Below are 13,769 nucleotides of genomic sequence, written 5' to 3' on the forward strand. Positions count from 1 at the left end.
TGCCTGCAGGACTGGTTCACCTGAGGCTTCTCTCTTAAGCCTGCAGATGTTCCCTTCTCCCCATGACTTCACCTGGCTTTCTCTGTGTGCTCCAGGAGTCTCTTCCTCTTACATGGGAACCATCCATGAGACGAGGGACCCACCCCCCATGATCCCATTTAACTGTAATTACCTCATTAAAGAATTTGGCTCCAAACACAATCACATTGGAGCTTCAGTATATGATTGGAGGGGAACACAATTTGGTCCATAACAGTAGCACTAAAAGATACTCCAGGAACATGGATGTTTCCTGAGGCTAGTCCATCATCCTCTGTGTCTCCAGGTGCTGCGGGTCCTTTATTAAAGAATGATGTTAGAAGCCACGATCTGGGTGATATCTGTGTTCCCTGCATTGTCTTTGCTTCTTCTACCAAAAGTAGAAACTTATGTGTGCTGCACTCTGCACATACATATGTGTAATGTATGTATCCATGACCAGCCATATTAAGAAGGAGCTCAACTGATGTCTCCAATCTTAATTTGCTACCACCTGGATTATTCAAGCCCAGTCTCTGGTTGTTCTGTGACAGAACTCTCACTGCACAGTGAGACACCTAGGCTTGCTACCTGGCCTCCGTCTACATTGCTCTGTGGTTCCAAGAGCTTGGACAGATGCTTCAGAATCCTTTGCCAATCAACTTTACCAAACAGAGATAAGCATCTACGTGCAGTTCTTCCTGCCTTTCATCTTTCAGAGTTCACTCGCTTCTAAAATTACTTAGGTCAGCGCCAAGCCCTCTTCAGCAACGCCATCTGCTGTATTTGTGATACAGTCATAATCCTCCTCACATCTGAATTCCATCCTGGGACTCCCCACCTCCTAAATGACTAAATTCACATACATTAAGGTAGAGTTTCAGGTGTCTACAATTACAATTGCTTGAGCTGGAGAGATGGCTCAGTGGTTAAAAGCATTGGCTGCTCTTCCTGAGGTCCTGAGTTCAATTCCCAGCAACCACATGGTGGCTCACAACCATCTGTAATGAGATCTGGTTCTGGCCTGCAGACAGAACACTATATACATAATAAATAAATCTTAAAAAAAAAGTTTTAAACAAAAATGCTAGGCGGTGGTGGCGCATGCCTTTAATCCCAGCACTCGGGAGGCAGAGCCAGGTGGATGTCTGTGAGTTCGAGGCCAGCCTGGTCTACAAAGTGAGTTCCAGGAAAGGCACAAAGCTACACAGAGAAACCCTGTCTCGAAAAACACCAAAAAAAAAAAAAAAAAATCCCCTGTGTTCTACCTATCATCCCTTCTTCCTCCCCTCCCCACCCAACTCCTTGATTTTCCCAGAGTATCTGCCTAGCCTTTTTGAATGGCTTCTTCCACTTAGTCTGAGCACTGTGACTCATCCCTGTTTCCACATTCCTGGGCAACATATTCCTTCTTTCTGTGATTGAATGTATGTAATGGTTTATTTATTGTTATCATTTGACTATGACTCCTCTTTCACAGGCATGTACTGGGGCATGTGGTAGCCAGCTTCGGACTTTGGAACTGTGACTGGACCCTGAGAGCTCTGACCTCATTGTGAATTAATCCCTCGATGGAGTCATAATATGATGACATTATTGAGAGGCGGTAAAAAGTAGATGATGGGGCCTGGTCTAAGGAAGTAAGCCATCCTGGAAAGACAGTCTTGTGCCCTGCTTCCTCTCCTATCTGTACCTGCTTCAGTCCACCATGAGGTAAAGCTACTTGATTCTACTATGCCCCGCCCTCGTGATGGTCTGCCTTACCTCAGGTCCAAACAACAGGTTGCTAAGAGACTATGTGCTAAAACCTTTGAGACTGTGAACCAAAGTGAATCACCCCTTAATTCTGTTTTCCTTGGCTATCGCACTTACCTACTCACCTACTGAAGGAAGTCCTGCTTGTTCTAGTTTGGGACGAGTACAAAGAAAGATGCTACAAATCTTTTCCCCTTACTCCCACCAAGGTGCCCAGAGGCAGAAGCTTGCGTGCATTCAAGATCCGGCTTCTCGCATAATCCACAGCACAACCTTTGCAGAGGAAGCCTTGCTGCTGGAGGTGTAGTAGATGCTTATACCGCTTTACAAGAGGTGCTGAAGGCTACCCTCATCCATGATGGACTAGTCTGTGGAAGTTTGAGTGACTGCCAAAACCTTAGATGAGAGTCAAGGCCCTCTCTGTGTGCTGGTATCCAATTGTGAGGAGCCTCTGTATGTCAAGGGCCTCAAGGGTGGAGGCCCTTTGAGCCAAGCACCAAGCAACCTAATTAAGGTTGATAACAATAAGAAACTAGGGGAGATGCATAAGCCTCTGTAAAACTGATCATGAGGGTGGGGTATTGTATTCCCCCAAATATTGTGCATGCTAATAAATTTATCTGGGGTCAGAGACAGAACAGCCACAATATTAAACATAGAGGATAGGCAGTGGTAGCACACGCCTTTAATCCTAGCATTCCAGAGGCAGAAATCCATGTGTTCAAGGATACAGCCAAGCATGGTGACTCACGCCTTTAATCCCCAAGCAAGCCTTTAATCCCAGGGAGTGGTGGTAGAAAGCAGAAAGATATATAAGGTGTGGAGACCAGAAACTAGAAGCATTTGGCCTGGTTAAGCATTTGGCTGGTTAAGCTTTTAGGTTTTGAGCAGCACAGTTCAGCTGAGACCCATTCTGGATGAGGACTCAGAGGCCTCCAGTCTGAGGAAACCAGACCAGCTGAGGATCCGGCGAGGTGAGGTAGCTGTGGTTTGTTCTGTCTCTCTGATCTACCAGCATTGACCCCAATAACTGGCTCAGGTTTGATTTTATTAATAAGAACTTCTAAGATTCCTGCTACATGCGGGGAACACACAAAGTGGTTGATTGCAGTTGTGCAGTAGTGAAGGACTGTGGCAAAGAACCTCAGGCCAGAATGTCATCAAAGAACACTTGAAATAAAAGAAATAAACAGATAGAATCTGGCTCATTTTAAAAAATGCTACAAATATTCATATGAACTTTTTTTTTTTTTAAAGATCTATTTATTATGTATACAGTGTTCTGTCTGCATACATTCCCACAGCCAGAAGAGGGCACCAGATCTCATTCTAGATGGCTGTGAGCCACTAGGTGGTGGCTGGAAATGGAACTCAGGACCTCTGAAAGAGTAACCAGTGCTCTTAACCTCTGAGCCATCTTTCCAGCCCCTCACATGAACATTTTTATGAGAAACAAAAGTGAAAGCCACACCTATAATCCCAGTACTTTGGAGAATGAAGTTGTAAATTCAAAGCCAGCCTGCCTGGACTTCATAGTGAGTTCAAGGCTTGAACTATATAGTGAGACCTTTTCTCAAACACAAAAAAGAAAATAAAGAAGAAAAGGTTTGTGTTGAGGCTAGTTTTCTTTTTCTAATAAATTTTATTATCATCATGTGTATGTGTGTGTGATTTATGTGAGTACACATGCCCATGACCCACGCAGGAGGCCAGAAAACAACCTTGTGGAGTTGGTTCTCTCTAGCCCCGCTTACACAGGTTCCAGGGATGAAACTCAAGTTGCCAGACTTACACAGCAAACATCTTTGCTAGCTGAGTCATTGTTTAGCTGAACACAAGTTTTCAATTCAGTTGGGCATCCGGAAGGTTGACTGCTGGACTGTTCTGTCTCAGAGGCTGTGTGCAGGAGGGCCCTCCTTGGGCCTCTTGGTCTGGCCATGGTCTTGACCACTGACATTTTTCTATTACACATACTCCACTACTGTAATATATATATTTGTTATTGTATATTTTACTATTATATATACATATTGATTGCAGTAGATATGGGAATGTCTCATTTCTATTGCACTAAGAGCTCTTTAATTATAAACAAAGGAGACAAAGTCTACCCTATCCCATCAAATAATTTCTGTGTCTGTTGAGTTAATGACAGGAATTGTCTCATTCATCTCCTCAAGGGTGGATTGTGTTGACATTGTCTGATAACTAAGCCAGAGAAACCTAGACCATACAGTCCATTTATCATGTACAATTGGATACAGTTCCTAATGCTGTATTGCACTTTATTTTTATTTTATTTATTTGTTTATTTATTTATTTTGGTTTTTTGAGGGTTTCTCTGTGTAACTTTGGTGCCAGTCCTGGAGAGATCTACCTCCCAAGTGCTGGGATTAAAGGCATGCGCCACCACCGCCCAGTTGCATTTTATTTTTTTAAAGTAATTTTATTTATTTAATTCTTATGTGTGTTGGCATTTGGCCTGTGTGCATGTCTGTGTGAGGGTGTCAGATTCACCAGAACTTGAGTTACAGGCAGTTGTGAGCTGCCATGTAGGTGCTGGGAATTAAACCCGGATCCTTTGGAAGAGTAGCCAGTACTCTTAACCGCTGATCCATCTCTCCAGGCCCTGTATTTTACTTTTGAATTTGTATGTGTTACATTTATTTGTTTTTTTATTTGGGGGGAGTGCCTGTGCTACAGCATGTGTGTGGAGGTCAGAGGACAATTTACAGGAGTAGATTGTCTTCTTTCACCATGTGGGTCCCAGGGATTGAACTCAGATTGTCAGGCTTGGTGTACCCACTGAGCCATCTTGACAGAACCCCACTACTATTTATTTGTTTGTTGGTTTGCACTTAAAACTCCTAGTGAAGTGGACACTCACGCCATCCTTTTTTAAAAATAATTTATTTTCATGTGCGTTGGTGTTTTGCCTGCATATATGTCTGTGTGAGAGTGCTGGACCCTGTTGTGACAGTTGTGAGCTGCCATATGGATGCTGGGAATTGAACCCAGGTCCTCTGGAAAAGCAGTCAGTGCTCTTAACTGCTGAGCTGTCTCTTTAGCTCCTCACCCTAGCTAGAGTTTTCCTGCCTGGCCCACAGTCAGGACAAATCTCTGCCACCTGCCAGTCCCACAGCCACTCAGACCCGACCAAGTAAACACAGAGACTTATTTTGCTTACAAACTGTATGGCCGTGGCAGGCTTCTTGCTAACTGTTCTTACAGCTTAAATTAATCCATTTCCATTAATCTATACCTTGCCACATGGCTCGTGGCTTACCGGCATCTTCACATGCTGTTTGTCATCGTGGTGGCTGGCAGGGTCTCTCTGACTCAGCCTTCCACTTCCCAGCTTTATTCTCCTCCTTGTCCTGCCTACACTTCCTGCCTAGCCAATGGCCAATCAGTGTTTTATTTATTGACAAATCAGCAACACATTTGCCATACAGAACATCCCACAGCACGATCCTTTGTTTGTCCTTTCTGGTTTGGTTTCCAAACAGTCCTGACCTTGTAAAACGAGCTGCCGCCTCCCTCTTTTTCACCTCTGGAACATCTTGTCCAAAGCAAGAATTTGCTGGTCCCTGGAAGCTGGGTGGAGCAGCCCCCTCTGAGCTGTAGACAGGAAGGCTCCACAGTTACTTTGAAGTCTTTCTGGTGGTGGTTTCTTCTTTTGTGTTTTGTTGTTGTTGTTTTGTTTGTTTGGAGTGTTTTGGTTTTTGTTGTTGTTGTTGTTGTTTACAGTGCTGGGACATTTTTCTTCTTTATTTAGACTTTCCTCTTTATCAGGGTATTGGCGTTCCTAACCCTGTTCTTCTAAACTTTGCCCCTGTGTGTCCATTCGCTAACATGCTTTCCTGGCATCATTCCTGTGGGGAGCTTGCCTGCTGGTGTTCTTCCAAGAATTAGCTTTCAGTTTTTTTTCCTTGTTCTCCCTTTTCCTGCTAACTTCTTTCTTTTTCCTGGTTTCTTTAGTTTGTTCTCGATTGATTGATTATGTTCTAGAACTGAAGCTTAGTTGGGGAAGAGCTAGTCTTGTATCCACTATCTCTGGTACCCACCCCTTCCCTAGCAATTATTCATTCTCTTGTGCATGTGTGTGGGGGAGCACTTATGTGGTGGTGTGCGTTCACATTTATGCACATGTGGGGGGGGCAGAGGTTAACCTTGGGTATCACTCCTCAGACACCATTTACCTTTTGTTTTTAACTTTATTTTTATGAATGTTTTACCTGCATGTGCATTATGTGTGTGTCTAGTGCCCAAGGAAACCAGAAGAAGGTGTCAGATCTCCTGGAACTGGAGTTATAGATGGTTGTGAGCCACTATGTGGGTGCTGGGAATGGAACCTGGGTCCTTGGCAAGAGCAGCAAGTGCTCTTAACAGCTGGACTATTTCTCCATCCCTGACACCTTGTTTTTTTGAGAATAGGTATCTCACTGAGTAGGCTACGCTGATGTTGCTAAATTTCCTTCCCAGAGGGATACATAGGCAATATCTACCCACCTCTCCTAAATCCTAGTGTCAAACCCTGGCATGATTTTGCCAAAGCTCACTCTGGGGAACCAGCAGGTTTCCTTACAGAGCATTGGTGAGGGCTTACTTAGAGGGGTGTGGGTGCTACTCCCCACAAGCCGGAAACTTACCCAGGAGGAATGAGGGCTTTCCAACATCTCCATAGAGTCTCCTCTTCTAGTCCCCATCCTCCTATATACCCAGTGATTCCTCAACCTGTGGGTCTCAACCCCTTTGAGGGTCAAATGACCCTTTCACAGGGGTCACCTAAGACCATAGGAAAACACAGATATTTACATTCCAATTTATAACAGTAACAAAATTACAGTTATAGAATAGCAATGAAAATAATTTTATGGTTGGGATCACTACAGTATAGGAACTGTAATAAAGGGTCGTGGCATCAGAAAGGTTGAGAACCACTTCTCTATTCCCTACCCTAGGCCACGCGCAATTAAGGCAGAGGTGCATGCATATAACAGGTGGTCGGGAGCTGATACTCAAGTGAGGGTCCCACGGCCCTCCCTGGCCCTCCATGAGGGAATGTAAACAGTCAACAATCCCAGACGGGACAACCCTTTTGCAAGAGGGTACAGCTAAACTCAAGATGGCAGTTGCTTAATTCAGAGGACAACAGCAGCTGGCTAATCGCTGTCTCTATCTTTTGAGAACCAAGATTGAATGCAGGCTACCACGACTGTTATTTTGTTATTTGTTTGTTTGCTTGTTTTGACAGTATCCCTAAGTAGCCCTGGATGTCCTGGAACTCTACATATACTAGGCCAGCCTCTGCTTACTGAGTGTTGGGACTGAAGGCGTGTGCTGCTGTGCCTGGCATGTCTGTTTTTGTTTTGTTTTGTTTTGTTTTAAACTTGGGCTCTGGGGATCAAATTCAGGTCCTTATGCTTGTACAGCAAGCACCTTGCTTATTAAACCATCTCCCCAAAGTTGTTTTTTGTTTGTTTGTTTTGAGACAGGATCTGATGTACTCTACTCTTTCCTCAAATAATTCACTGTGTAGTCAAGGATGACCTTGAGTGCCTGATCCTCTTTCCTCTACCTTCTGAATGCTGGGATTACAGGCTTGTGCCACCTTGCCTGGCCCCAGCAATTATTTCATGACAGTTATACCTTCACCAGCACCTGTGTGTGGCCCTCTTCCCAATCCCGTATGTCCTCTTTGTCCTCCCAATCAGGGCTTGCGAGCCCCCTTTGAGAGTTTACAAATCTTACTCAGACTTCACTCAGAACTCCCTCAGCACTCGGGCACACTTCCTTTGGCCTCCAATGAGCATGCTCAAAGTTAGACAGAGCCACACTTGGTTATCTGGCCTCAAGAGCTCTGCCAGCTGAGCTGGGTGTGATGCCTTGCCTGGAGGATGAGCGCTGCAGGAGGATGGAGGATCAGAGGCTGCAGTGCCCACCCCTTCGTGGATTGCTCCACTGGGACCCAAGCCTGCTGGGGTGGATAGGCCTCAGGGAGGAGGTGCTGAGGATGTTCCCATGACTGCCAGCTCACTGGGTGCTCACCTTAAGGAACCAAGAGAAACTAGGCTGGTGACTCACTGCCCAGTCAGTGCCCTGCAAGCTTGAGATGCAGATAAGCAGAGATAATGGGGGCGTCTGAACTCACAAGTCAGTGTCTGTGCATCAGCTCTCATGCTGGTCTGGCTGGTGCCTAGACACATTGGGGTACCAGATGGGCCTCTCAGCTGCCTCCATGCCCACAAGAAGGGAGCAAGACCCCAGGCCAGAGGCAGGCATGACCTTCCTAGCATTGCAGCTCTAGCCCCAGTAAGAGGGACTGAGGCACAGCCTGAGTAGGGAGGAAACATCTGGAGACTGCTGTGATTTCCTTCAGACCAGGCCGGTGTTCCCCACTGCTGCTCTGCCATCGTTGGCAGCTGCAATGGTGTCAGGAGCTCTGGTCACCTACCAAGGCTGTGAAAGGGGTTTACTGAGGGGCAGGACTTGTACTTGGTAGGAAAGCCTAGGAATCAGGGTAGGAAAGGATGTAAAGGAAGGGTGGTTAAGAGGAACCCAAAGCTACACAGGTAGCTCTAGAACTGTAGGCCCAGAGCTGCTGCAATACAGCTCCCCACACACACACACACATACACATATACACACACACACACACCCCACACACACATACACACACACACACACACACACACACACACACACACACACACACACACACACATACACAAACCCCTGTGTCTGAGTGATATTCGACACAAACTTGGTCAGGCCAGGAGTCAAGATTAAGAGGCTCAGCCTGAGTCCTGGCTTTCTTAGAACAGTGTTACTCAACCCTGAGCTTTAACTCCTGAGTGTGGAACTCAGTGATACCTATTACAAAGCTCTGCTGTGAGGATGTACTGCAGTACCTATGCCCAGCCAGGAGTGCACTCAGGGTCCAACTTGTCTCCCAGGTCCCAGGCAGGTGACCATCACCAAACTTCCATGAATCATGTACCTAGAAGCTGTTTTTCTACATTTATTCAGTCTACTTAAGTAGCCACATGTGTCTGATGCCTTCCACATGGAGCCCCTGGGGCTGACTCTCCATGGTCCTGGCTTCTGTCAGGCCTTACCCCTTGGGGCTGAGTTGAGGGAGCTGTAGGCACAAACTGACTTCCATTCTCTCTGGTGTGGGTCAGGGACTCCCACCTCTGCCTGATTGATCATCAGGACAGGCGCAGACCTTCTGAGGACCTGAAGAGCTGCTTTCCTCTCAGCTCTATGGGTGCCTGTGTCTCACCTGAGTGCAACAAGCCCAGAACTTCCTGGAATTACTTCAGCATGTGGCTGGGTGCTAGCTTGGTCCAACACACGTACACCTGTGTGTGCGTGCACACTGCTGGCCACTCATGCAGTAACTAACCCCCGTGTTCCACTATGGATCCTCTACAGAGCTGTTCTTCAAGTCAAGGTTACTTCCCATCCTTCAGACCTAAGGGCCCACCAATGGTCAATGTGATGGCTATTCATGGTCGTCAACTTGACTACATCTGGAATTAACTATAACCCAAGTGGCTGGGTACACCTGTGGGGTTTTTTTCTTAATTAAATCACTTGAAGTGAGGAGAGCCACTTTTTTTTCTTTCTTTATTCATGTATTTATTTTACATTCGAGCTATAGTCCACCCCCTCTTCCCTCCCAGTCCCTCTCCTCCACCTCCCCTCCCACCCCTTTAATCCCCTCCTCTGGGAAGACCCACTTTTAATTCAGTTCTTTTTTTTTTTTTTTTTTTTTTTTTTTTTTTTTTTTTTTGGTTTTTCAAGACAGGGTTTCTCTGTGTAGCTTTGTGCCTTTCCTGGAACTCACTTGGTAGTCCAGGCTGGCCTCGAACTCACAGAGATCCGCCTGGCTCTGCCTCCCGAGTGCTGGGATTAAAGGCGTGCGCCACCACCGCCCGGCTTAATTCAGTTCTTTTGAGGTTAGGAAGACAAACCTTTAATCTGAGCCACATTTTCTGTTGGCAGCCTATATAAAGGACATGGAAAAGGAAAGCTTTTGCTTTTTGCCTGCTTGCTCTCATTCTCGCTGGCAAATCCATTCCTTCACTGGCTTTGGAGCCTACTCTTTCAGGATTCCAGCATATACTGAAGACCAGCTGAGCGATCCAGCCTTGTAGACTGAACAACTACTGGACCTTCTGCTGGTAGACAGTCATTGTTGGACTAGCTGGACCACAGCCTGTAAGCCATTCTAATAAATACCGTGTGTGTGTGTGTGTGTGTGTGTGTGTGTGTGTGTGTGTGTGTGTGTGTGTGTGGTGTGTGTGTGTTCATTCTATCAGTTCTGTTCCTCTGATTAACATAATCATCCTCCCTAGGCACTGCCAGAAGCTGCAAACTGCAGCCAGGGCAAGGCTTGTGTTGCAGGATGCTGTCACGAGATCTTACAACTTTCGTTAACTTGGCAATTTCTGTTCATTTGTGATTTGGTTTATCAGTCTTTCCCCACCCCACTGGCAATGACAGGCTTGTACTACCTTGGGCAAAGTGCATCAACATCCCTGTGGTTCTGCAGGGATAGTAGGAGCTGCAAAAAGGGGATCCCTGACCTTGGACCTTTGCTACTCATCAGGGAGCCGGGTGGTGTGACCTGAACTGATGGCCTTCTCTCCAAGTACAAAGCCTTTTCAGTGACCCAAGAGCCACAGGGACTAGCACAGTGGAAACCAGAAGTGGCCACAGTTTGTGTGAATGGTCCAGTACCCTCCTAACTGCCTCCAAGGTGACAGTACGGGGTTAGCCAGAGATCTAAGAGTCAAGTGGCCAGGGAGTATTGTGGAATATTAGTTTAAGATGTGTTTCATTTGTTTATGTGGAATTTGTTATGTGGAATATATGTTTAATGATGCAAAGATTCTTTTATGCTGCATTTGTTTAACTCTGTAAAGTTGTGTTACTTTGCCTGTCTAAAACACCTGATTGGTTTAATAAAGAGCTGAACAGCTAATAGCTAGGCAGGAGAGAGGGCCCCAAAAGAGTAAATAAAATAAACCCAACAACATTTTGGCATTCCAACATGAGGCTGGAATTTCCACAGGGCCTGAGAAAGTTTAAAAAACAAACAACAACAAAAATGGACACAGCTCCTTTAGGAAGTTCTGCCATACAGCAAAGCACTTAAACAGCCTTTTTCACACTAAATAGAAACAAAAAACTGAGCAAAAAAATGTCTACCACGGTGCAGGCACTGGCATTCCAGATCTGGGGAGTTGAATGCAGTTATTGATCACCTACCTCCAACTGGGCTAGAAGGTTTAGGCTTGACTTTCATGGACCCAAGAAGCAGGGTGGCACTAGGCACCAAAGCTGTGGCAGAGGTCTTAGCCATGCCACTTAGCAGTTTAAAGGCTCATGCAATCAGCAAAGGATAGAGATATGTAGTAAGGACAGATCCAGAAGAAAGAAACCTCTAAACAGGTTCCAATGTGTTTAAAAATATGTAGTGGGTACCTGTTCCACCCATGACCTTGAGGTACCAGCCCCTAAGGTGTGGCCTCTGAGCTAGCCTAAGCCCTGAGGGGTATATACACAGCCCCTTCTCTTCTCTCCCTCCTGGGTAGATGGTGGGAACTGACTCAGGCAGCAGAAGTAGCCTGGGACTGGCCATCAGCCTTCCAGGACTCTGAGACAGATTTGCCTTATCCTGATTAGTGAGTTTTCTCCTTAATATAATTTTTTTTTCCCAGACAGGGTTTCTCTGTGTAGTTTTGGAGCCTGTCCTGGAACTCACTCTGTAGACCAGGCTGGCCTCGAACTCACAGAGATCTGCCTGCCTCTGTCTCCCAGATGCTCAGATGAAAGGCATGCGCCACCACTGCCCGGCTATAATTTTTTAATAAGTAGGTTTTTTTTTTAATAGATAGTTCCTTTATCAATAATCTGTGGATTATCTTCAATATGCATAGGCTTAAGAAAGAAAAGAGAAAGGAAACAGTTATAAAAAAGTAAGTATCTTAAAAATAGTAGTAAAGTCTTTAAAGAGAGAAGTAAAGTAATATTTAAAAAAAGAATAAGCCATGTAGAGTTGGGGAATACACAGGGAGTCTGGATCCTATATAGTATTGTGTTGATTTGAATTTTTTGATTGCTGATAAGCAAACGACAGCTGCTAAGAGACATGGGATTGTGAACAAGACTACTAAATTGAACCAACCTAGATATTTTATGAATGCCTTAACTTTAAAATGGAATTCAGAAAAATGCATTGCTTTGGAGAAGGATTTTGCTTTTATTTCCACAGGAAATGAGAGGCTGTGGATTCCTTTAGAGTTGATATGGATCAGGTTTGATTGTGGGAGACCTCCTGAATCTTGACAGGTGATATATATCAACAAAGGCTACTGCTGGTCTTCACAGGACTTGGCTATTATCTCAATTTTCTCAGGGACCCCTAAAGATGCCTTTGCCCAAAGACAACAGGAAGCAGTCTGGAGAACAGGATGCCCACATTCCCAAGAGATGGGGTGGGTGATCGTTCGTTATTTGGTGGGTTACAGATATTTGTTATCATTTAGGGGAATATAAGAATATAGGATAAAAAGACAACTATTAATCTCACATATTTTGCATTGGCATGGATTTTGGTATATTGATACAAATTTAAAGTTATTTTTGTTAAATTGTATATATGTTTCTACTCTTGTTTGGAGTGTTATTTGTGCTTATGCAGCTCATTTAAAAAGTGCAATGTATAATTAAGAAATGAGGCTTGTAGCCAATCTATAATAATCAAACTTGTAATCACATTAGGTATGTTTCCAAGGTTAAACAGGTATATTTTAGACAGATGATTTTGTTTTGTTTTGTTTTTCGAGACAGGGTTTCTCTGTGTAGTTTTGGTACCTGTCCTGGATCTTGCTCTGTAGACCAGGCTGGCCTCGAACTCATAGAGATCCGCCTGCCTCTGCCTTCTGAGTGCTGGGATTAAAGGCATGTGCCACCACCTCCGGGCTGACAGATGATTTTCAAATATTTCAAAGACCTATAGTGCAGTGAGCCGCAAGAATATATTATAGAGATTCAGCTGTATATAATAAGCTATACCTTGATTGACCAAGGTGTCCTTCAAGAGGAAGCCATTTAGTGTTATTTAGCTTATTAATATATATCAGCTGTCTTCTGCTATGAAATTCTTGTGTGCCCATATACTACTAGGCCATATTGGCAAAGAGCTAAGCTTCTCAGACCTACTGCTGATCCACTAGGTAACTAACACCCCTGCAGGGCCTAGGAGACAGGAAGGCTGTAGATGCATAGCTTTGTTTCTTATGCAAATGAAACTCAGACCATCCCTTGCCTTCAGGCCTAGTAGCATTGCAGAGCTATTGACTCAGGACAACAGGGCTTTTTGCATAACCAGGTGCAGTAAGAACTGGAGCAGAATTCCAGAGGAAGGCAGAGCCATGTGGTCAGAGAGAAAAGGACACGGAGAATTTCTGTAGATGGTAGACAGAGCTGTGTGGCTGGAGAGAAGAGAAGAAGGCAGAGTTTCTCAGAGGCGGGGGTAAGGAGCTAAGAAGGAAAGATGGAAGATGAAGGAACAGAGGATGAAGATGAGGTTGCAAGCACAGGAGCTTACTAAAACTACAAGGAACTGAGTGTCATGATGGAACTGAAGCTGTGTAGATAAAAGTTTGTTATAGAGAAATAAACGGATGTAAGAGCATGGTGTACATAGATTCCTTTCCCTCAGATAACCCCACGCCAGATGTAGAGTCTTCCTCAGGACTCTGGGAGGAATCTTCTCAGGGCAGGCCCCTGGGAAAATTCCATTACTATAGAATATGGCATTTAAGATGTTTAATAATCTAAGGTTTTTCATGACAATGAGACAGATCTGCTCCTGGCAGCACCAATTTACTTTATAAAAGGATGTTGGGCATTGAAGAAACTCCATTTGGAGTTTGTTTTCACTGTGGCAAGCATAGCCATTTGGGCAAGAAACTGCT

The sequence above is a fragment of the Peromyscus californicus genome, unplaced genomic scaffold, assembly GCF_007827085.1.
Source record: "Peromyscus californicus insignis strain IS unplaced genomic scaffold, ASM782708v3 Scaffold_3__1_contigs__length_106647218, whole genome shotgun sequence".
Taxonomy (NCBI): domain Eukaryota; kingdom Metazoa; phylum Chordata; class Mammalia; order Rodentia; family Cricetidae; genus Peromyscus; species Peromyscus californicus.